This window comes from Falco peregrinus, unplaced genomic scaffold (assembly GCF_023634155.1).
Source record: "Falco peregrinus isolate bFalPer1 unplaced genomic scaffold, bFalPer1.pri scaffold_35, whole genome shotgun sequence".
Taxonomy (NCBI): Eukaryota; Metazoa; Chordata; class Aves; order Falconiformes; family Falconidae; genus Falco; species Falco peregrinus.
In genome coordinates, this window is record NW_026599603.1 from 2014928 (window position 1) to 2038560 (window position 23633).

The 23633-nt window shown below is 55.7% G+C and overlaps 1 pseudogene; it reads left to right on the forward strand.

The window, feature by feature from the left end:
• Positions 1–23633, forward strand: part of LOC129783362 (hydrocephalus-inducing protein homolog) — a 99323-nt pseudogene that overhangs the window by 52465 nt on the left and 23225 nt on the right.

Here is a 23633-nt window from a genome sequence, read left to right on the forward strand (position 1 = left end):
ATCCCAGATGAGGTGGGCTTTCCCAGAGCCACAAATCAGGCATCTACCCAGAGCTTCCCCTAGCCTTCATCTGCCGCTGTCCACAACAGAAAACCGGTTCATACTAAGCCTTGTACACATCATTTGTAAAGTGTGTTTCAAAGACTCGTTTGTTCTAATCTGTCACTTCTGTGTTGGTGTTTAGCTGCTTGTGGCAGACGTGCATTTTGCAAGCCACGTGTTCTGTACCTTTCAAAAACCCAATAACTGTTGTAGGAACAATTCTGTTCCTGGTGGTGCTCAGATTTATAGAGGGTAGAATAATTATTCCACGCTGGCCTGCAGTTAGTGTTTCTTTACATAATGGAACCAATTTCCATGGAATATTCGTTTTGGTTTATATCTAGCTGTAGTGGTCAATCTCTTGTTGTCACTCCATTCCCTCAGCTGGTAGACCGGGTCTTGTTGCTGTGTTTGTCTTGGGCGAAGCTTATGCTGATCCTGCGTTCTCACAGTGCGTTTACCTTCCGAAGACACAAAACCATCTGCCCTGTTCAGCTGATGCGTTGGGGGCAGGGAGAGTTGGATGCTCCCTAAGAGATGGGGGAGTGAGGGGGGTAAGATGGGCCCCGACGGTGGGATAACTGGTGCCCAGATCTCCAGATGAGTCTCTGCACCCTGCCAGCTCCCCAGTAGCATCTTCAGAGGAAGCCACCTGAGGCAGCAGCTCCCCAGGGGCAGGTGAAATGGCAGCAGAGCTGTTCGTCCACCCACCTGCAGCCAGGGCAGACCAGCTTCGTGCCTGGTGCAGGGAGACCTGCAGGACGCACCTTGGGAAAACCCTCTGAGTGCTGAGCACCAAAGGGTGATGCTCTGCTCGCGAGTACCTGAGGTGATGGATCTTTGCAAAGCTTTTCCTTGCTGTACACAAACTGACCAGCTGCTGGATGCTGAACTTCGGGCCAGCCGAGGTCTGGCTTTGGCTGAAGCTTTGAGCTAGGTCAGCCTTTTCAGAGGCGGTTTTATTGCTGGGCGTGTGGTCAGATAACGCCATCGGGGTGCTGAAGCTGGGTGACCGCTGGGAAATAGCAGCTCCCATAACGTTTTCCATCTCTGCTTGTCTTCTAGCTTTGATCGCTGCTGTTACCGTTTCAAGATGACAAACAGAGGACGACGCACCCACCAGCTGTATTGGTCAACAGAAGGCTTCCCCACGTTCAGCCATCGTGACCGTCTCCGTGCCATCAGTAACACCAAGGGCACAGATTCCTCCCAGAGCCCCAAACCTGCCTGCCCTGTGTTTAAGCTTCAACCGCTGAGGACAGAGCTGATGCCGGGCAAGACTGTGGAGATGGTGCTGGAAGGCTCCTCCAGCACTCCCCAGGTGAGGTGCCCCACGAGGGCTGCGCCCTCCCCACCAGGTCACCTCCGCTGGGGCTTCTTCCGACCCCTTGACATTTGCCTTGGGAAGAGGAGCAAGCGCTTTCCAGAAACTGTTTTAATGCCACAAGTTGCCATGGCAGCACCGGCTGCTTTCCTTGCTGGCCGCCATCAGTGTTTCCATAGCCACCATAAACCCAGCTCGCTGGTACCAAAATGCGGGCTGAAGGGAATGTTGCTGCTTCAGAAGCAGAGGGCAGGTTACAGGGTGTCGTGTGCTGAGGCAGAAAGGAAGGGCGGAGAAAATAAGTTACGCTTAGGCTAGGAGCAGAGGCTGTAAATAAATGAAAACATGTGAGGTCATAGATCTGGTGAAAAGAGTGAGTTAAAAAAACCCAAGCACCAAACCTGTGAAGAGAGGGAGAGTCTGAGAGCAGCATCATTTTTCCTCTGTAGACAAACATGGGCAGAGGCTTGTCTAGCGCTGAGTCCTGGAGGAGAAAAAACAGTGTGTGCCAGCCCTGATGGTCAGAGTGACGTTCATCCACGTGGGAAAGTGTTCCCAGGGACCGTTATAAGTGACAGCTTGACTTGTTGTCGGTATTTCCATACCAGCTCACCCCAGACTCTCAGCCAGCCTTGGTGTCCCAAGGGCAGCCGGGTCTGGCAGCACCCTTGGGTGGCAGCTCAGCAGGGTCACGGGGTGTTCTCCCCCCCCGGGCCCTTCTTTCCAGGCCAGGGGAAATCCAACTCTGCAGAGGAGCTGCCAGCTAACCCTGGTGTACATTCCTTGGCTCTGGGACCGCTGGGCCCAGGTGTTTAAGCAAATGTGGAATGAATCTTCATGAAGCTCCTGCTGTTCCTAATGATCTGAAAGGTGCTTGCAAGGGTTGCCTCAGTGGCAGCTTGCAGAAGGCTTGATCGCTCGCCTAGCTGAGTGCCCTCATAAATAGGATGCAGCATAACAAGAGGAGGGGGCTATTGAGGAGAGCAGTGGCTGTAAGTTGCGGCAGGAATAGGGTCCGTGGTTGGGTGGCTAGCAACTGCAGCGTGTTTTGTGGATGCCCTGCCAGCACCTGCTTGGGTGACGCGTGACTCTTGCATGCAGGTGGTGAAGGAGCGGCTGCTGTGTCACGCCGTGGTGGGGAGCAAGGCGGGGAAGGCACAGATAATGCAGATGGACGTCACGTGTGAGTTCGTTGATCCCGTTCTGCAAGTGTCTACCAGAGAAATCGCATTCCGGGTGGAGAAGGTAAGTCTCAGGATTGCATCCTGGCATTGAAGAGCGTGGCTGATGGCCGAAAGCCTGCAGGGTGTGTGTGCCTGTTAAACACGGGGGGGGGACGGGGATTGTTAAACGGCTTCCCCAGGTCCACGGGGCTTCGGCTATCGATTCGAGCCAGAGCAAGCTTTGGCCGTTACCACGAGATGGTTCTACCACAGAGATGGTGATTTTGCTGCCCTGGGGTCGGGGACAGTCACAGCTCTGCCCTTCTCGAGGTGGAGGCAGGATCGAGCTGCTGCGCCAAGGGCACAGGTGAGGCAGTGGGACCCGCGAGCGCAGCGTGGCCGTTGCACAGCTGCCTTGTGCGCTGGGGCTGCTGGGGGAAGAGCCGATCGCTGCAGCTGAGCGATGCTAAACCCCTCCTCACCCTTCCTGAGGTGCTTTGTGAAGTAAGTGAGGGTATTCTTAGTGATGAGATGGTTTTCTGACTTCAGCGAAGTAAAGCTGAGATTGCAGCTGCTGCGCTGAGGGGGGATCGTAGCCACTTGTAGAGAGACACGCATTTGTGTAGTCAGGATGAAGGGAGGTTTTTGAGGCTCCTCCAAGGCATGGGGATGTCTGAACACCGATCCTGCAGGGAAGCTGAGAAAAATGGAGCTTCCTGCCAATTCCTCAGGCTGGTGAAGGAAAACTGTCATCTTTTGTCTCTCTCTGCCTTCCCTGCTCTTGGCATGGATGCTCTTTGCGTTTCCCTCAGCCTCACCTCCTTCAAAGGACCTGCAGTCATCCCTCAGCTGCAGTGATGACAACACCGATGCAAAACAGGAGCCCTTTAGTCTCTGGGTCCTGACTCCTCCATCATCTTTCCCTCTCCAATGCGGTGTCTGAAACAGAGAAGATTGTCCATTATTTAGTTTCTGTATTTTCAGGCCTCTCCTCTGCTTCCCAGGCTTCCAGAGAAGCACAAAATCCTGTGAGCGGGCGGTTCACACTTAATGAGAAGCTTTTCAGCTGTTCCTGATGTCTGCCTGTGTTCTGCTTGATGCCCCGTGCTCTGGTTTATCGAGTGCTATGACACTGCAGCTGTTGGATATCGATACATCCAGAACTAGTTTCCCAACCGCTGCCTAGTTGATGTGAACCCTGCAGGAAGGCCAGAGCGATGCATAAGCAGGAAGAAATAGCTTAGGCTGAGCTTGACTGTGAGGCTACAGACACTTTGTCACTGGAGCAGGGACAGCAGGACACACGTTGCAACCAGACCGTTGAGGTTTCTAGCTGGCTGTTTGTGCGTGTAAATGTTCCAAGCTAACCTTAGGCTACTGCAGGCTCTCTCCTCCAGGCCAAATCCTGCTTGCTTTTCTCTTCTGACTAGCCATCCCTGCTTTTATGAGGCTCCTGGAGCCACTAAGGCTGTACGAAATGACTGGGGGTGAAAATTGTCTTGTGCCATTCTGCCCAAGAGAGGGTAAACTGGAGACAAGCGCTCTGGGTTCACTTTCTGCTTTTGACCTTGGTCAAGCAGCTGCCTCCTCTCGAGGTGCTGTTCCCTCGTCTGTATGTGAGACTGTTTCCCGGCCCCCTGGGGGATGCTGTGGTTTCTAAACGTGAAAAGCACCTGACGTTCTGAAAGAAAAACCTTGTAGAAGGGTAGAAACTAATACAGACAGTGAATAAGAGATGTGTGCAATTTTGGGGTTGAAAACTCTGAAATGCATCGGAAGGGAAGGGAGGTGCGTGGCCACTTCAGGTTGTTTTTTTCTTGTCTCCTCTTTCTGTAGCTACCCAGTGACGTCCTCAGCCTACAGCATAAGCCTCTTTCTTTAAAAAACATGTCCTCCCTGCCGCTGGGCGTCGTCCTGGCCTTAGACCAACCCTTCCGAGTCTGTGATGCGGCCCGGCAGCCCCTCCCTGCAGATGTCCAGGTGAGCAGGACCTTCCCGCGGTGGGCTTTGAGGAGGAGGGATGTGGCGGTGCGTTCCTGTTGGGAGGTCCTCTGGCAGGGTCTCCTGTAGAGTCAGCAGTAGCCTGGCCCCAACTCAATCAGATCTGAAGCGAGCTGCTGGAAGAAACAAAAATACCCGAGTTGGGAAGATACTTCGTGGCTCAAAGCCATGAGGAGAAGGGAGCAGGCACCTAGGGCTGGGCAAGCCATGGAGTAGAGGTATCTCCTGGGACTCGCAGCAGCCGTCCTCAGCCAACCTCAAGAGCAGCTTGCTCTCTGTGAGGGCAGCTCTGCCTTCGGGAAGGCTGAGGGTGCTCCTCCCACTGTCGCCTGGCACCTGCCCTGTCGGTGGTGGAAGGCGCTGGACATGGGCTCTGCTGGACACGCGCTGGTGGAGGTGCGGGCACCGTTCCTGTGCCGCGCCGGTGACTGGCCCCTGCGAGGCTGAGGCTGCCGTGCCGGTGCACTTGTGCTGTGAGGATAAAGGAGTTTCTCTGGAGTCAGGGCAGCAGCCCTGGCTTGCCGGAGTGCTGGTTCGGCTGTGTGTTTAGCACAGAGCCTCTGTGGGTCCAGAATTCAGTAGGACAATATTTATTTCCCCCTGGTATCGATGCAAAGCGCAGAAACGTGAGCCTGCAATAGTCTGACGAGAGCGTGGTGCTTGCAGTCAGGCACTCGCTGTAAAGAATGTGCAGGGTGGGCTGAGAAGCCCACGCTGAGGTCATGCTTTAAGACATTGACGTGTTCCATGCTATCCAGCCTTGGACTTCATTACGCTGGTGTTTGATCTTTTTAATCTCCTTGCAGCCAACGAAGCTGGAGGTAGGGGAGGAATGTCATTTCTTCATCGGATTTAACCCTGCTCACGAGGAGCGTCTGAATAGCTGGGTGGCAGAGAAGGCTCTGAAGATACAGCTGCTCGAGCATCCTCACGAGGAGCAGGTCACTGTTCGGGGAGAAGTCTTCTTCCCAAATCTCCAGTTCCAGACCATGGCCGTGGACTTTGGGTGCATCTTGAATGACACTGAGGTGGAGCGTTACATTGAGATGACCAACTGCAGCCCGCTTCTCGTCCGGTACCACTGGTCATTCCTGACGGGCGGCCACGCGAGCCAGCTGAGGTATGTGCACCGTTGCCCTCTCCTTGAAGCTCCTCTTCCTAGTGTCCTGTCTGTACCTGGCAAAGACCCAGGCTGTTTGCCTGGGATCTGGCAAGCAGCTTTCAACTCTCCCTGGTGGGAATAACACCTGCCAGCCGTGGTCAGGCTAGATGCTCAGGGAAAAGGTGATCTCTGCCGGTTGGACGCTGCAGGGGAGACCATGTTCTCCAGCCAAGCTGGGGCTGTATGACACTACTAACGCTTTTTGCTTAGCCCATACCCTGGAGTCCTGCTGTGCCTCTGGAGCTACAAAGCCACGCTTAGGCACGTGGACGGTAACATCACCGGTTTTCCATCCCTGCCGACCCTGTACGTTGTCATTTCATCCTAAGAGCCTACATAGGCGCTGCCACCAGAAGGACCTGCTGCTGCCCCGGTCCCTTGCTGCTGCTTTGCTGTAGCCCCCGTACTGGTTCCCCGGGAAGGAAAGCTGCTGTGGAGAGCTGTGCTCGCAGACCCTGGTGGCCTGAGGCAAACACCACCCTGGAGAAGGGAGTTTTTGTCTGTTAGCTGTTTTGTGAATGCGATGTGCAGTTGATTCAGCATTTTTCACCAAAACGGCAGGTTCTGCTGGGGCTGTAGGTCCAGCTGCAGGTGTCGGTGGGAGCGCTTGTCTGAGCATCCCTGGGAGGCAGGGCATCCAGCCCTGGTCAGTGGTTTCCAAGCCCAAGAGCACTCTTGCAGTGGTGCTGCAGCACGTCTATAAACACATTTCTAGCAGTTCCTCCCGCTGTGGCCTCTCTGCGTAGTACAGAAGTCTAGTCTGGGCGGTTTTAATGGCAGTAGCAACTGGTTTTTCCATAATGCCCTGGGAAACCAAGCAAAGTTAACCACTGCGCGTTGAAGTGCTGCTATTGCAAATAACAGAGATCAGTTTTGTTTAGGGAGTTGGAATTTGGCTTAGAGGAGACTGGGCACTGGCATTAGCTATGGCGGTGAGGAGGGCTTGGGGGAGAAGCTGTGGACACTGGGGTAGCCCGTTCACAGCGGGGTCTTACCAGGGAACGGCCAGTCTGGTGTGGCCCTTCATGCGCGGCACCTTCAAGAACAGACCCTAAAACGCAGGGGAAAGTCTGCAAAAGCAGGTGCAAGGAGGTGGACAGGGAAAGAGTAACAGGGCTGTAAGCTTTGCTCGGAAGCCCCTGTCATCTCCTGGTAAATTAGATTAGGGTTTAATTACAAGCTAAGGGAAAAATCTAATGTTGATGGTAGAACAATGCATATATTTTATGATAACAGAGAAACACACACATTGGAGCAAAGCCTGTGTGGAATTAATTTCCTCTGGGGCCACTTATTGGCCAGTTGCCTGTTTGGTTTGGTTTTTTGTTTTGTTTTTTTTTTTTTAGGGTTTTGGAAATGTGACTGCTGAATCAGTTTTCAGCTTTTAATTCCCCCATCTCCACTTAAACTAGCTTTGCTGGACCTGAGCCTGCAGGTTCTTCCGGCAGACGCTGAGTTACCCAGCTCTGAGTTGGTAGCAGCTGAGGGTCCTGAGCATCTGGCAGGATAGCTGAGCATCTGGCAGGATAGCAGCCCCTGCTCCAGAGGGTTTGGCATAGCCCCTTTGCTGGCTCGTTAGTGCTGTGGACGTTAGGACAGCTCCCTTTTCTGCTCTGCATGTTAATTCAGCAGTAATGTGCTCGCTCTGGGTCCCTCAGCAGACACCATGTGATTCTCCATGTCAGGGCTGGAAATGAAGATGGTCTCCAGGCTATTAACACCTCAGATGGCTCATTAAGAGCCCAGCAGAAGGGCAGCATGTCAGATATTATTTCTGGTCTACATTAAGCACTGTTGCTATTCTAAATTATCAGATCAAACTAACTTGGTCTGACATCGAGGGAATCAAACATCAGGTCTCGTGAAGGCGAGATCGATAGAATTGAAGCGTCCACACTTCTAACCTTGCTGGAGCTGATCGCCAGAGACTCCCAGCATCAATCAGACACACACATTTATTTTGGCCAGGAGAGAAAAATGTTGTTTCTCTGCCTGGACAAGACTATTTGTGCTTAAAGTGGGTTTGGTTTTTTTGTTTCTTCTAATTGTTCAACCCATTTTTTCCTCCTTACTCTTTAGTCACTGCTGCTACTTTGAGCAATCGTATCAGCAACACAGTCCAGCCATTGCTGTGCGGTTAGTCATTTCCAGGGCGCGCACAGTGACAGTTGGAGCTGTCGGATCTCACTGCAGTGATGTTGCTTCTCTGTCTCCGCGCTGCCTGGTCTGAATGTCAACGGGTGGCTCAGTAAATGCACAAATCTTAGCTCAGCAGAGGAATTTATCCTAGCAAAGAAATAGTCATCAGGGCATTGGGACAAAATGCAGTTTCTAGTTTTTGCTCTTGGCGAGGGCAGACCATCACCACCACCTTCCCCAGCTGCTGGCCATGTGGCCCAGCTCAAGCCGCGTGTTCCCACAGGGTGCACTGGGCAGGTTTTGAGTTTACTTCTGTATCACATTGTTTTGTTTTCAGTTGCAAACACCCTTGAGCTGTCTTGCTTGTTCCAAAGTCCCTTTTTAATCTGCGTCTGTTGGCCTGCAGGACAAATCAAAGTGCATCGTCGGGGTCCGTAAGCCTGTTTAGATGCCTCAGGGGCGCGTGGTCTCTGGTGCTTTGCCCTGTGACAGAGCTCGGGCTTTGTTGGGGGGCTTGTTTTCCCCCGGTGCTTTGGCTGTGCCGAAGGGATGCACCAGCGTGTGGTCCCTGGGGGCCTGGGCAAGGATGCTGGGCGTGTGGGTGCCACGCACCAGGGCAGCAGCCTCAGCGCTGTTAAAACTCCTGCATTTAATGCAAAGGGGTGGTGGCTCCTGGCACGTGTCCTTGGTGCTGGCAGGACCTGCAGGGACCTCGGGTCTTCAGATCACCGTTCTGGGGTGTCTGTCCTGCTGGTGGTGGCTCTCACACAGCCTGAGCTGGCAAGGTCATGTCATCCTGCCTGAATCTTCACGCGCAGTTTGCAGAAGCGGTGTGATTTCTAGCTCCTCTGTTTTGGGAGGTGGGTGTGGGAAGTGGTGTGAAGCTGTGTCCTTAGGAGGCTCAGAAACCAAGAGACAGGCTGAGATGATTTTTTTCCTAATGTCTCAGCGGTTTGGATGGTGGGTGGCACAAGGCTGTCCTGGCCCTAGCAGGAAGGACTCTTCTCTCCCTGCTGTCAGTGTGCCTGTGCTGCCATTGAATCCCCCCTGGATCCATTTTGTCTCATCTGACGGGTGGTCAGGTTGGGTGAGATGGACACAGGGGGGTTAACACCTTGCTGTCAGCCCCTCCAGCCCCAGGCTGACCTGCTTATGTCAGGAGGCTCCTCATCTCCGCTCCAGCGTGCTGGTGGAGGCACTTCTGCAGCCCTTTGGCCCCTCTGCTTTGGGGCTGGTCCCTTCTGCAGGTGGAGGAGCCGCTCTCTGCTCCTTGCCTTCATCCCTGCGTTCACAGCCTTGCTCTGAAAGTGCTGGAGGCTGCCCAGAAGGTCCTGATTCTGAGAAAGGGTTACCTCAAGCCTGGGCTGATGCCAAACATCTCATCATCTTGCCCTTCTTTCCCAGGACCAACCCCCTTTCCTTCAGTGCCAGGAAGATGTCGTGTCATAGAGATCAGCTTTCTGTTGACACCTCGGGTTCCTCACTCCCTTCCTTTTCATGTGATGCTCATTGTTGTTCGTTTTGACTTTCCCCCACTGGAAAGAGTCCCTGGCTGTGCTGCTTCACGCTTCGCCGCAGCAGGACTTGCTAATCGCATCATCTCCCAGCGCTGGGTCCCAGAGGGCTTCTACTTTAGAGGGAAAAATACTGTTGTTGTCTAGGCACCACGGTCTGGTGAAGTTGCCTCAAACTGTTCTGTAGAACTAGAGGTACCTTAATAAATGATTATGGATTTTCCATCTCGGGGGTTTCCCTCTCCTCGGGAGCTGTTACTCAGCCGCAGTATTTATCACGAGCCACTCTAAGAGCTGCGGTTTCATTTCCTCACCATGTGCATCGTAGCGAGCGGTTCTGGGACAGCTGCCGTGTTGACGGCCGGACCCAGGCGCCCAACGGGTGTGTGGGCTGGTGCGTGGCTGGAGGGTGTTGAGGTGCTCCTCTTGGTGGCCTGACACTGCGGGCATCTCCCCTGCCGCCAGGGAAAGGTAGCGTGCAGCTGCAGGCTGCCCAAAAGCACCACTGTCCCAGCTGAGCTGGATTTATCTCATCCTTACGGAGCTGCCCAAGTCAGCGGCCGCTGGAGGTGTCGGGCAGTTTGGTCGCCCATCAGGGCCCCCCAACATGCACCCGGGTGCCTGGGCTGAGAGGAGCAGAGGTTGCGTGGGTGGGACCGTAGGTGGGCGATGCGCTGCAGGGCTGAGCGAGCACCTTCATCCCCTCCAGCCCTGGTTTGTTCTTCCCCACGGACGGTGCCGAGCTGTTGCTCGGGGTCCCCGTGGCGTCCCAGCAGCAGGCGGAGGGAGGGCTGTCAGGGGCTCACCTGGGCCAAGCCGTGTTCTTGCATGTCGCTGTAGGGAGGGCAAGTCAGGCGGGATCTCTTCCGGGTTATGAAGAGCAGAGCCTGTAATCCAGAAATGAAAACCAGCCTTAGATACTAAAGACAAATCTTTGTTTGGAGCCCGTGGTTCAAGGCACTGAATTCCCAGCTGTAAAAAATGTGCCGTGTTTGACTGCGGGGGGAACGCTTACGACTAGGCACAGCGGCAGGTAGGCATGGCCTGAGCGCGTCCCTCCACGTGGCGTTGGAAATCCAAGCAGAGCTACTGTGAGCACCTGCTGCAATTTCATACAGGGACCATAGTCAGAGTCACTTGGGAATTCTGAAAACGTTAACTCATATGCTTTTTACTGGCTGCTGTTGCTCAAAGGATAAACTCGGCTCTGTTTGCAAAACGAGCGGTTGAACTGCTTTGCTGAACCATTTGCCAAATTTGTCCTCCAACAGTTTTTGTTTAGAAACTGCTGGGGAGGTAATGATGGCATCAGGACGTGCCACACCGGTTATAAGCTCGTTTCAGCAGAGCTGCAGCCTTTGTGGCGCGAGGTGCGGTTCGAGCTGCTGTTTTGCAGCCAAGGAGTACCTGTGGCACGGCAGGGAGCTGAATCTCGGTGTCGCGATTGGAATAGATTGATTAAAAATGACCAGCGTTTCCTTCCCCAAAGTACTAATCGCGGCTGCTTTGGTGCTCATCGGGGATCAATGGGCTGTTTAATTGCGAGTCTCTGCCTGGAGCCGCTTGACGTGTCTTCCCGTGTTCCTTGCGTGTGCGAAGGTGTCCCGTGCTGCGCTCGTACCGGCTCTGTCGGGGTTCAGGCACAGCAGGCGGCGGGCTCCGTCCCTGCTCCTGCCATCGCCGCTGCTGGTCCTGACCCGCAGCTGTGCGTAACCGCCCAGGGGAGAATTCAGGGTAAATACCTAGAAGAGCTGAAAACCTCCTTGCGGCGCTGGGTCTGTGCTGGCGCATCGCCATCCAGATCTGCCCCTTTGTGTCTCAGTCCCACCTTTTTGTGCAGTTTGTCCTTTTGTCTCCCTGCAAGGTGTTCACCTCTGATATCTGCAGTTCCTCATGGCAAGCAGTTGCCACTGCTGGACCAGCGTTGTCCCTGGGCAGCCCCCAGCATTGACCTGCTGCATCCTGGTTCTGGAGCTGCCAGGTCGGATCCATTCCTGGGCTGGCGGCACCAGTGCCCACCCAGGGGCCACGTCCTGCCAAGGAGCTGCTTGTCCAGGTCTTCCTCCCTCCTACTGCAGCTTCATGATGGAAGTTACGGTTTCTTCCAGGTTCGGCCCTCCAGCACCTAAACTGTTCATCAAACCCCAGCCACCGAAGGAGGAGGGAGCCTGCTCGGAGCACTCGGCATCTGCAGAGAGCAGTGTCAGTGATGGATGCGTAGAGGAGCCAGCTGAAGCCCTGGGAGCAGTGGGGGATCCTGCCCAAGAGCCAGCAGATGCAGAGGACTCCCTGGAAGCAAAGGTAGATTTTCTTGTACGCTCACTGTTTTGCGTTGCCTCCCCCAGCTTGCCACCAAAAAGCCGTGCTGGTGCCAGCGTAGCGTCCCTTTTTTGCTGCCCTGCTGCCATGTGCCCTGAGAGTGGGCTGGGCAGCAGGGCCAGCAGCTGGACACGGGGCTTATGGGGAGGGACAAGTAGGGTAGTGTTGTTTGGAGAAGCCCATTCAGGTCCTCCTGACCTGTGGTGAGGTTGGGGTTTTTTGGCTGGGTTTTTTTTGCACTGTGAAAGGAGGGGTTTTACCTGCACCGTGATGTGGAGGCTTCCAGTTCCCTTCCTCTGTCAAGCCCTGCCCAGTACTGGTCTCCATGTACCACCTTCTCAGCCCCAGCTAGAGCCACCCGTTGTCACGTCTCTGCCTTCGCCCGAGCCCCGGTATTGCAGCGATGGCCACAGAGCTGCCTTTTTATAAATGGAGACTTGACAAAGTCGCTGTCTTTTCCTCTTAGTATGGGAAACAGCCTTTGGTCTGCTGACCTTCCTGGTGAGCCTCGGTGCTTTGGGGCTTGGCCTCGGTGCTAGTGGGAGCTGATGGCACCTTTTGCTTCGCATGGGACAGAGGCTGCTCCTGGGGCAATAAAAAAGGATATAGGAGAGCACAGGAGGTTCTGAAAGTGCCGGAGTTGGTGTCAAGTTCAAGGAGGGGGGTCGCACCTGCTGACATCTAAATATCAGTGGTTTTAATGTTGTAGCTCTGCACGTGTTTTCTGAATCAGGAAAAAGGATACCTGGTAGGCATAAAGAACAGCACGGCTGAATGTTTTCAGATAGAAGCATGAAATCATTTTTGTGCCCTGCTTTGTTGCCATGTATGCGCAGATAAAGCAGGGAAATTCAAGGGGATATGGCTAGGTAGGATCCAAAATTGCTTCAAAGGATACATCTGGGTTGCAGCGTTGTCTTCTGCTTGTGTCACTGTATCAAGGCAATGTCCATGTAGCCTTCCTGGGGAGGTGGGAGACCATAAGCCTGGGAAAGATGTGGGTTAGCGTCTTTGGGAATATGCCCTTGGCAAAGCTTTGCAGGCTGGAAGATGTGGAGACAACAGAAAGAGCACTGAGATGTGAGAAGGCTCAGCCTTCCCAGTGCTTTATCTCCTTGGAGAGATGTAGCCTCTGGTTAGGCCTGAGGATGTGCTGTACATACCCTGCCCATGTCAGAGCCCCAGCGCAAAGCCCTCCTTCATGTTACCGAAGCAGCAGGTATTCTTAAACTTCAAGAGCAATCACAAAGCCCTTGCTTATAAATAGGGGTCAGAAGCCCAGGGACGAGGTTCCATTTAAAGGATGGCACCTCTGAGGTTAAACACCAGCCCTCAGCTGCTGCAAGGCAGAAAAACATCTCAGCTGCCTTTTCCAGGATGGTGTTATTCAAGAGAAATGGCGATCCTCAGCCCTCCGGCAGTGACGAGTGCACAAGGGGAAAGCTAAGCACCACCTGAAATGGGACAGCTGTGCCAAGGACTTCTGAAGTCCTTATTTCCCCTTTTTGACACTTCTCGCTTGCAGCTGCATTCCTATTGTTGTCACGGAGAACCTGAGCTGTCCAGGGGTGGGGTGTTTGGTGCGTTTCTTGGGCAGGAGTGAGCAAAGCTGGGGTGGCATGAGGGTGCAACGTGCCCTCGAGGTCCCTGCCAGGACAGGGTGCTGGGAGCACCCCGCTTCCTCGTGCAAGCCGGTGGGTCCGAGCCCACCTGCCGGTGTGACACGGGCTCCACCTGCACCTCGTGTCTCATCCGCACGGGTCTTGGACCCACACTCGGCTAATGGCACAGGCGTCCCCGTACTTGGTGTGTGCCTGTGTCCCATCTTAGCTGCTCTTGGCTCGATGAGGCGGTGGAGCCTGCAGCACAGTGATCCCCCTCAGCCCAGCCAGCTGCCTCCTGTAGCCCATGGTGCTTGTTTTCCAGCTGCTGCTGTCCGCTGCTGTGGATCTGGAAAGTCGGAGGCCGGTGAGGACCCAGGAAAGGATGCGGTTTGTGGAGGTGGAGCCCCTCCCCTCGGGAGCGGAGGAGGTAAGTGGGCATCTGTCTCACTTCCCCGTTCCCAGCGTGGCAAGCAGTTATGTAGCCCCTGCTGCCACTGGTGGCCCTCGGTGCTGCTCACGGAGTGGCCTCGCATCCCTCCCAGCACGTTGCGCAGCGCTGCTGAAGCAACCGGCCATGTAGGGCTGACCGAGGGTCCTGCCTGTGCAGCGCCTGTGGAGGGTGTATTCATCTTGTTGCTCATCAGGTGCTCGGTAGGAAATTTTTGCAGTAGCTTTTGCAGTAGCTTTTGCGAGAGCAGTGTGTGGGTCGGAGAGAGAGTGAAAAGTGTCAGGAATCAGACGAGCTGGGCTGGAGTCCACCCCCAGCTCCAAGGGCTCTCATCTCCAAGTCTCGTGTGTTTCTGAAGGCAGTAAAAAGTGTTTTTAAAGGCAAGTTCTTCAGCTGAGAGAATGTCTTGCTGCCAGGAGACATCCCAAATTAATTTAGTGTATTAATACATTAATTAGTATGGGAGAAGATTTTTCCCAGGGTCTCTCCCACCGGTAAGTGGAATGGATGCAGAATGAGGTTAGGGTGATCTCGCCTGTGATGAAGAGGCCCCTCCAGCCACATCTGTACTTTGCTCCAAGCCACGGCTGCTCTTCTGCATCAATTTCCACGCTCGACATCTCTGTCTCTCCTCCCCTGCCTCCAGGTTTTTGATGTCCTGCCACTGTACGGCGTGCTGCCGCCGGGCAAGAGCCAGCGCGTCACATTCACCTTCGTTGGCCGCACAAACATTGCTGCCCGTGTCACGGCGCTGTGCAGTGTGGAGGGAGGCCCGACCTACGAGATTGCGCTGAGTGGGGAGGCTTCGCTCATCAACTACTTCCTTGACGTGACGGAGATCGACTGCGGGCTGCAGGTACCGCACGCTTCTCTTGGTCCTTGTCTTGGAACTGTCGCCGGCGCGTTGCTGCCCACCGAGGTCTCGGGCGCTCTTCCCTTCCCAGCTACTCTGTTGGCTCTGTCGCTTGGAAGTACTGCCTTTGGGTGATACATTCTGCATCAGAGTTGTTTTTTAATGGCCATCTCTACCCCCCCATATTTGGGATTTCCTCCTCTTCAAGGTAACGAGCGCTGCCTCCCGGGACAGGCAGGGACCCCGTGGTGATCTCCAAAGGGACATGTCCCCAGGACCCTCATCCGCCCATCCGTTCCTAAAGCCTGAGGTCCAAGGAGATGCTTTCTTTTAATGCTCTTGATTAATCAACAAAATAAACCAGGGAGGAAGTTAACTTGGGCTTCCAGTCACTGCATCTGGCGAGAATGTCCCAGAACAATTGGCACTCCTTTTCAGTTAAAATCCCCACAGACCCTTCCAGCTGTTGGCCCTGTTTGGCTGTTGCCCTGTCTGTCTCTACTTTTTGCAGGCAAAACAGAAGCAATACTTGTATGCAGGTGCCTCTTGTTCTGAAATGCCTCGATGCCTCCTCTTTTGTTTCAGCTGGCTGTTAGGTGACACCTTAAAGAGCAGGGGGCTTGTATCCCCTGGTTTATTTATTACTGCACCTCTACGTGCTGCCGTCGATAGTGTTCCTGCGTAGGGCTAAGAGGTACCCTGTGGCTGGGGGTTGCCCAGGTTAACCCAGGACACCGCAGTGCCTGTACCTCCTCTGCGCTCCCTGCTTCTGCGCTGTGTTCATGTGCTTTCAAGCCAGGGAAAAGAGAAGGAGACTCCCAGCAGCAGACCTGCGTCTGTAACTTCCCGCTCCTCTGTCTTCTCTCCAGCTGTTTAACAAAGTCAGGGAAGCGGAGGTCACCCTACAGAACAGAGGGAAGATGGGATTCACCTACGTGGTGCTCGGCTCCAGCGCAGCCGCTGCGGACAGCCCTCCGCTCGGCGTGCCCCTGGCCGTGCCCAGCACGGTGAGTAGCACGAGTGATTCACCCTGGCCAGGCTGCCCAGGAGAGGGTTATAGGGAAAAAAGGTGGTGGGGTGGGTGGAAAAAAAGAAAAGGAAGACAGAGCCACAAAACCAGCACGGAGAGCCAGGGCTGTAAGCAGCTGCTGCTGGGTGGCAGAGAAGGTCGAGCAAACGCGGTCCTACTAGAGCCCCTTCATGGCCTTTGCTGGCGGGTGGCTCTGGCATCCTGCAGCAGCCGCCGGCGGGAGGCACGAGGGCTTCGGTAGCTCTTTGGACCCCGAGTGCTGAGCTCTGTGGTTGTGCCGACACTGGAGCCAGATGGTGCAGGCTCTTGTGAGGGTCACCTTCCCCAGGTTGTGTGGTCAAGCAGGGCGTACTCCCTGTCCCTGCCTGTAAGAAACCCCACCTGCCCCCTGCCAGCACTAAGCAGGACTGAAATACTGTCTTGCCTGGGCATGAAGCTGCTTTGCCAGAAATTTTAGCAGCCCCTGTATTGGTCCCTCCTCCAGCTTTGCTGCTTTGCAGCAGTTTTGTGGGGCAGCGAGGGGGTCAGGGAGGATCGGGGCTGGAACAGCCAGGAGAGGAGTTTGCAGCATCCCGGCGCCCCAGCTTCTTAGTCCCGCGTGGATGTCTTTGAGCTGAAGCAGCGTTCTTACCTTTGTCTCTTTTTGCAAGCGGAAGAGGAAGCCAAATGGCTTTCACATTGTTTTCGTGCCCGTCTCCTACAAGGGATGACACACTGATGCCCTCTTCCCGCGGGCTTCCGAAGACGCAGCTCTGCTTGGACCCGTGCAGCCAGCTGCTGCAGCAGCAGCGTGGGTGCTGGCAGCTTGGCAGGGCTCACCTTTGCTGCAGCTGTGCTGTGCGCTGGAGTACGGGCTCAGGGGACCAAGTGGCAGGAGCTGTCCCACTCAGCGGCTTCCCCTGCAGCGTGCAGGGGAGCGGGGAGCCGAGGGTCCAGCCCAGCGTGCAGAGGGCGAGCCAAAGGCGTCTGCGTCTGTGCCCGGTCACCCAGAGCCATGCTGCTGTCTGCTTCCATTTGCTCTCGATGTGGCTGGCGTGAGCCCAGCCTGAGGCTTGGAGAGCCTTTCTGGAAGCCCAGAGAGGAGATGTCCTTCCCAGCAACACCTTCTTCCCCAGAATTTGTCCCAGTCTGCTCCTGCATTTCCAGAGATGTATGTTTGCAGGTCGCTGTGAGTCTGGATGGGCTCACGCACCCCTGGTGTAACCACGCAGGCAGGAGATGTTTGGTTGGGATGATGAATGAGTCAGGCCCTTCAGCAGCAGCCTGGGAACCACTGACGTGCAGTGTGAGGAGCTGCTGGCCCTGCTGAGGGCATGGGCTTTAGCTCGTCTTCCACAGCAGCTGGTAAAAGAGCTTTTCTTTATTCAGTCTGGCTCTTGCTAGCAGAGGGTAAGCGCTGTGAGCAGCAGAGCTGCGCTCCTGCTGAGCAAAGGGCGGTCTGTGCTGTGGGAATGCAGCCTTGCGAGCCCTCTGAAGGACGTACTGCACCCTGGTGTAGGAGACTCGAGCTTTTAGGATACGAGAAAGCCAGAAGGCCATGTTGTCTGACGTTTTCTTCCATAGGAGAAGCTGTTTTCTCTTCTCAGTGTGTCTGTCGCCTGAGCCGTCCCCCCACCAAACGCTCTTTGGTGCATTCCCTCTCTTGTCTCCCGTGCCCTGCAGGGTTACATTGGACCTGGCAAGGAGCAAGTGCTCAAAGTCTGTTACCTGCCAGGAGTGCCTGGAGTCTTCTGCAGGGCTTTGCAGATTCAAGTGGGTCACCTGGAACCAGCAAGCATCACCCTGAGAGGAGAAGGGACCCTTCCCAGGATCTGCTTGGACCTGCCCAGGAACATCAGCGGTGAGCACTGCCTCTCTGCTCCGCAGGAAGGTCCCCTGGCTTTTTCCCCATGTCATATGCCCACAGGGCAGCTCACCCCCACCCCCACTGAGCCTGGAGGTTTCAGGGCTGTCAGAGCAACACTCAACCCTCGGGTTGCTTCCTGAGTCTCTAGTAGGTGAGTCCATGTGGGCTTTGCCCCAGGAACCACCCTGCAGAGCTTGCCAGCATATCTGTCGGAGGCCTGGGAAGGTGGCGGCTGGGCAGAAAAGCTTGGGGAAGCTGTAACGCGGGCTGGCAGGGATGTTGGCAGGGTTGGATTTGCCATGGCGTTGCAGGGGATGGGATGCTCCTCTGTAGAGGGGAAGGTGGGTGGTAGTGAACGTCAGGATTCAGAGAGGAGCAGCAGCATCCACTTCCCATAGATTGCTCAAGGAGTTTGTTTCTGGGAGAGGCCAGCATCAGGGGAGTGGGGCTTCCCAGCTTAAGTGGGATTGGCACGGCGTCCACGCTTCTATTTGTGGATCTCTTCTTCCTCCAGGAAATGCAAAATATGAGAAGGTCCTCAAAGAGGCCAAAGAAAAGATGGCAAAGGACAGCCAGCGAGCTGAAGCAGTTGCTTTGGGGGAGGCGGCGGCCGCGGAGCCACCCAGGGACGATGCGGACACCGCGGTGAGAAGCCCCATTTGGCATGTGCCACCCTGCCCCTGTGTCACTCGAGCCCTGGGCACCCCGCAGCAGGCTTCCTGGGGCCCTGCTGGCACTTGGGACCTCCCTGCCCGCACCTGGCCACGACCATGTGTCAGCTCAGCGTTGCCCCAGGGGCTGCCCAGCTCTGGCTGTTGTCCCTCCAGCAGATGCACCAGCTCCCCGACTGCCTCAGGGAGAGCTCCTGAAGGCCATGCTCAAGTGACTGAGTTCCTGGCACTTTGAAGGAGCTGCGGGTCGTGGCTGAGGTTTGCTCACGACCCAGCTTACCAGCAGCAGCCTGACTGCGCCCTGGGGCTGTGCTGTCAGCGGTCATCTCCAAGAGGCGTCAGCTTTCTCGTGGTTCCCTTTCCAAGAGAGCTGCTGTCCAAGCTGCTCTGGCACTGGTTGGGGGGCAGGCAAATACTCGGAGCTCTGGAAGGTTCCTGGCTTGTCTGGCTGTCTGTCTGGCCAGATCAGCTTTTGTGACAGTGACTGGGCAGGCGAAGGTGCTGGAGTTTGTTTCCCTTGAGATCAGGTCTTGACTAAGGGAGCAGGAGGTGTCACAGACGCTGAGCAGCGAGGCAGAGGGACTCCATCGCCCCTCTCAACAAGATCAGGGTGGGATCCTCTCTCAGAGACAAGCCTGTGCCTTGGGCAGGACCTTTGCTAACCAGCCGCTCTCTTTCCTTTCCTCAGTGGGACACGCAGCTGCAGCTGCAGATGGAGCAGTTGCTGATAGAGGAACATGCCCTGGAGCAGCAGAAAGCTCTCAGCTCCGGTCCCCCAGAGGAAGCGGCCTTTGACCAGCGTGCTCGTCGGAGGCTTCTCAAGTTAGTAGAGACTCCAGGTGCCCCGAGGGTGACACCCAGCAGTGCACCCCTGCTCCCGAGAGCTCCTGGTGTCTGCAGAGCTGGCAGTAGCTGGGCACTGCAGAAAGGGTCTGACCCTGGTAGCTCTGACGTGCTCCCTGTGAGCAGCCGAGTGTCCTCACTTCATAGTGCCACCCTGGGGTGCTCAGCTCCCCACAGATGCTGGGTTCTGCTCTTAGTGCTGAGGGGGTGCAGTGCAGACCATCCAGCCCCTCCAGACAGCACAGACACCGTCCCTGCTGACCAGCTCTGAAAGAGGCAGCTCAAAGCTGGCATCTTTGTTCCAACTGACAGGCCACGCTAAGCAAAGCCAGCAGGGAATCGCACGGGCTGAGAAACCCTAAAGCAGGGGGTGTAGATGCTGGTGGGACCGTAGGGCTTGCCTGGGTGCCTTGGTCCTTCCCTCTGCTCCTTCCTGATGAGGCAGGGGCACGGTAGGCTCCAGTTCAGGAAGAAAATGCTCTGCAAAACAGACCACTTATGCGCTTTCCCGAGTGGGATTGCTCTGGAGAAGGAGCTGCCCTTGAACGCTGTAGGTGTCGATTCCTGCCTTTCCCGGGGCTGCTCTGGGGACAGACCTGGCTGCAGAGCAGGGAAGATTGCCTGTGCAGGCAAATCTCATTGCAAGGTCCTGAAGCGATTTCAGGCTTGGGCTGTACACCAGGTTAGCAGTTCCACTGAGGCCAGTGGAGGTCTGGTGGACTTAGCCACAGTGGCTCTTTGTAGCCGAGGAGCTGCGACCAGTTAAACACAATTTTATGTTGAGGTCCCGTTGGTAGCTGATAAAACCTAGGACCTGCACCCTCCGTGACTTACCAAAGTGTTACTACCAGGTGGTCAGGCCTTGGCTTTCACAGGCTTGAGCTGGGTTTTTACAGCAGCAAATACCCACTTTATTTGTGTCTTCTGTCCACCTGGAAATGTAGCCGAGCTGTGGTTTAAGGAATGTCTCTATTCCTTTCAGAGTTCAGCTGCCTGAGTACATCCTGGACTTTGGCTGTGTCATTCCTGGTACCGTCCGCACACACCTTGTGAAGATCACCAACCCCGGGCGGTTGCCTGTGTCCTTCCTCGCCGATAGACGTGTCTTGTGTGGCACAGGTAACCAGTGCTGGAGGGACTTCCCGTGGGCTTGACAGATGAGCTTAAGTCACTGGGTGTGTGTGGGGGTGTTGAGTGCCTGTTTGTACAGCTTTTTTCTTCCTGACTGCCCCCGCTCGGTGCTTTAGAGCCTGAATTCTCCTGGCCAGCAGTGCCCAGAGACCTGGTCTGCCTGGGACTGCCCTGACACCTCATTTCAGGGACTAGGTGGGCTGATCACCTTGGTCACCTCTCATCATCTTCTGCTCTTGGCTACCATGAGTGACAGCCGAGGTTTTGTGCTCTTTGTGGGCTCATGTTGCAAACGGACGGGACCCTTTGTGGTTTGGAAGTGCTTTGTTTAGACTTCATGATGTCATAGCCCTTCAGTTGAGCCTTTATTGAGAAAAGAGCCTGTGAGATCCTCTGGTGTATCAAAACAGGCTTCCACGACAGGCCCTGAGGCAAGGCTGTGTCCCATCAAACGGTGACTTGCTGTGTCTGAGGGGTGGTCAGGTGTCTTCTCTAAGTTGTTGTCCAGGGAACACCGCAGCATGGGGGAACCTTCGTTGGAAATTCTCCTTTGGGGAGGTCTGTGCCTCCTTCCCTGAGATGCCCAAGGAAGGAATTGCTGAAGCTCAGCTGATGGGTTTCATTTTTACCATGTGGACCTTGGATTCTGGCTGCAAAAACGCTTTCTCCTTGGGCGGTGACAAGGGAGAAAGAGCAGCAGGCTTCTCCGGGGATACAAGGGGGTCTTTCGCAGAGCTGCCAGCCAGGACACCCGCGTGGCCTTAACGTGCTTGTGACACACAAGCGGCATGAGATGTATCTCAGCTGCTTTATTTTCATCTGTTCAAGGTTTCAGCGTGGATCTGGACCATGTGAAGTGCCTGCCCTGCTGCAGGACTAAGACATTCAGAGTGCGCTTTGACCCACAAAGCGCCAACCTGCCACTGGGAGAGGTGGACGTGCTCCTGCCCATCAAGGTACCACCTTTTGGGGCAGGCAGCAGGCTGGACACAGCCGCAGATGTCACCTGGTCTCTCAGCTGGATGTTCTGTCCTTCACTAGGTAGCAGGTGGCCCCACGTTCCATGTCCGCCTCCGTGCCGACGTGACTGTGCCGTCCCTCTGCCTCTCCAGGGACAGGCTGGAGTTCTCCGCTGTCCAGTGTGGGCAGTGCCGGGAAGAAACTGTCCAGCTCCACAATCAGCTCCAGGTCCCCTGTCAATGGTTCGTCACCGTGCACGAGCCTGTTAAGGTAAAGCACAGACAACGTGTGACACGTAACTTCTTGTTGGGTTTTCTTTGCCTCTCTTGCCCTTTCTGCCCCCGTGGCTGCCTGGGCGCTTGGGCTACAGCTGGGCTGAGGAAGCTTCTGAGGGTACGGAGCAAGGCTGCTTCGCCTGGACCTGTTCGTTAGCTGATGCTTCACTTCTCTGCCATCTTCACCCATTCCTCCTCCTCTGAGGACAGTGCCTCCCCATATGCCTGCCCTGCCTACACATCTTTGCTCCCATTTATGGTGCCACCAGGTTATGGTGGCCACGTCTGGTTTGGACGTGGGTGCTCTCCGCACCGTAACAGTATCTCAGAGCACGGCAGGAACCAAGAGTCTGTCCCCACAAAGGCCACCTCACACGCCTGGTTTCTGTGCCCAGGTGGACAAACGCTTGTCAGCGAGCATGCGTCGGAAGCTGCTGCAGGAGTTGGAAGCCAAGCCCCGTGTCTTTGAGGCACTGCCCTCGGCCGGAACCCTCGCTCCCGGACAGCGATGCAACATGCGAGTCAGGTTTTCACCCGTGGAAGAGGTGAGATTGGCAGGTGTCACCCCGCGGAGGTCTGGCAGGGCAGTGTGGAAATGAGAGCCCAGCGCAGGGGATGAGGTCTGGCCTCCGCATGGAGCTTTCTGCCAGCCCCGTACCCACTGTGCCCCAGTTTCCCCTGTAGCGCGCACTTCTGAGAAGCGCTTTGGAATCCCCACGGGGAGTTGCACAGGGAGCATCCAGGCTCGGCGGTGTGGCTCCCTCTCGGCACGTGGAGGAGATCCACCTGTTTCCCCTCATCTTCCACCTGGTGTGGGCATATCTGCAGGCTGCAACGCCCCGGCGCAGAGCAGCTGGCATGCTCGCAGGGGACAACCCTGGAAGGGCCAACCTGGGCTAATCCTGCTGCCGGTACCAGCAGACAAAACAGCCGCCAGACACCTTCCTGGGCACGGCGGGACTGTCACCTGTAGCGGTACGCTGCCAGCAGTCCCTGTGGCTCTGGCCCAACCTGCCTGCGTGTTCCCACGCGGTCTGGGAGTCAGCTTAAGCGATGGAGCATTCCCAAAGGCAGTTTGCATGTGGCCACAGTGACTTGGAAGCTGGCAGTGTGTGACAGCATGGACACAAGTGCTTCCATGCCTGGGAACAGTCCCAGGGACGGTAGAATTGCTAGTAGGGATGCAACCAGCTTGTGTTGGGCTTTGGCCAGAGCCAAACGCTGAGCAGAGAAGATGACCCTTATTTCTAGCCAGCGGGAGCTCATCTGCCTCTTGCGTGGCTGGTGTTTGCCTGATGCAGCAGTGCCACAGCTGTGTCTGGGCAGCGTAACCCCGAGGACCTTTCTCACGAGCACTGCGCTCCCTCGTGACTGGGTGAAAACGTGTGACAGACTGTTTCAGATCTGACACCAAACAGCCAGTTACACCTCACCCAGGATCCATCCCAGTTACCCGGAGCCAGCATGCAGGTGCTGCAGCCTCTGCTATAATTAAATACCTGTTTTCCATTCACCTTAGAGGTACCGATGACACCGCTGACCTTGGGGCAAGGGTTGAATTCCAGGCCCTTGTCACCTGGGACTTAGTGCAGGACCTTTCTGTGCTTCTCTCTTTTCAGAAGTCCTACAGAAGGAGGCTGAAGATTAACATTTGCCAGAGCAGCCAGCACCTCCAGCTGCAGGTCTCGGGACAAGGTCTGGAGCCGCAGCTGGAGTTCAGCCCCCCAGTGCTTGAGCTGGGACCGGTGCTGCCATACAGCCGTGGGGCGGAGGGGACAGTGGTGGTGAAGAACCCGTGCGAGTTTCCCATCGAGTTTTACTCGCTGGAGTTTGACCAGCAGTACCTTGAGGAGGAGCAGGTGAGCGGGAAGGTCTGGTCCCCGTGTGCGTGCTGCCGTAGCTTCACAGCGCTGTGGTGGCATTCCCGGGCTTGCGCCAGGGAGATGGAGGCAGTCCCCAGGGCACAGCCTGGCGGCACTTGAGGGGCAGCCAGCTCTGCTGGCAGGCGGAGGGGGGTGCTTGGGTAGTCCGTGTTGGGAGGAAGGCATGAGGGAGAAGACTGGTTGGCTGGGCAGTGTGTTCGTGTGGTCAAGAAACCCCTCCTGTACGTGGTTTCTCTTCCCTCCGCGCACAGGTCCTGCGCATGCTGAAGGACTACGACAGCCGCAACACCTTGTTGCTGCCTCTGCGTGGCCCGGGTGAGAAGCTGCCCCCAGAGGTGCTGGAGTACTCTCAGGACCAGAAGAGGCTGCAGGATGATCAAGCAAAGCCCAAGACTGGGGACCCAGCGGACCAGGACAAGGGTGAG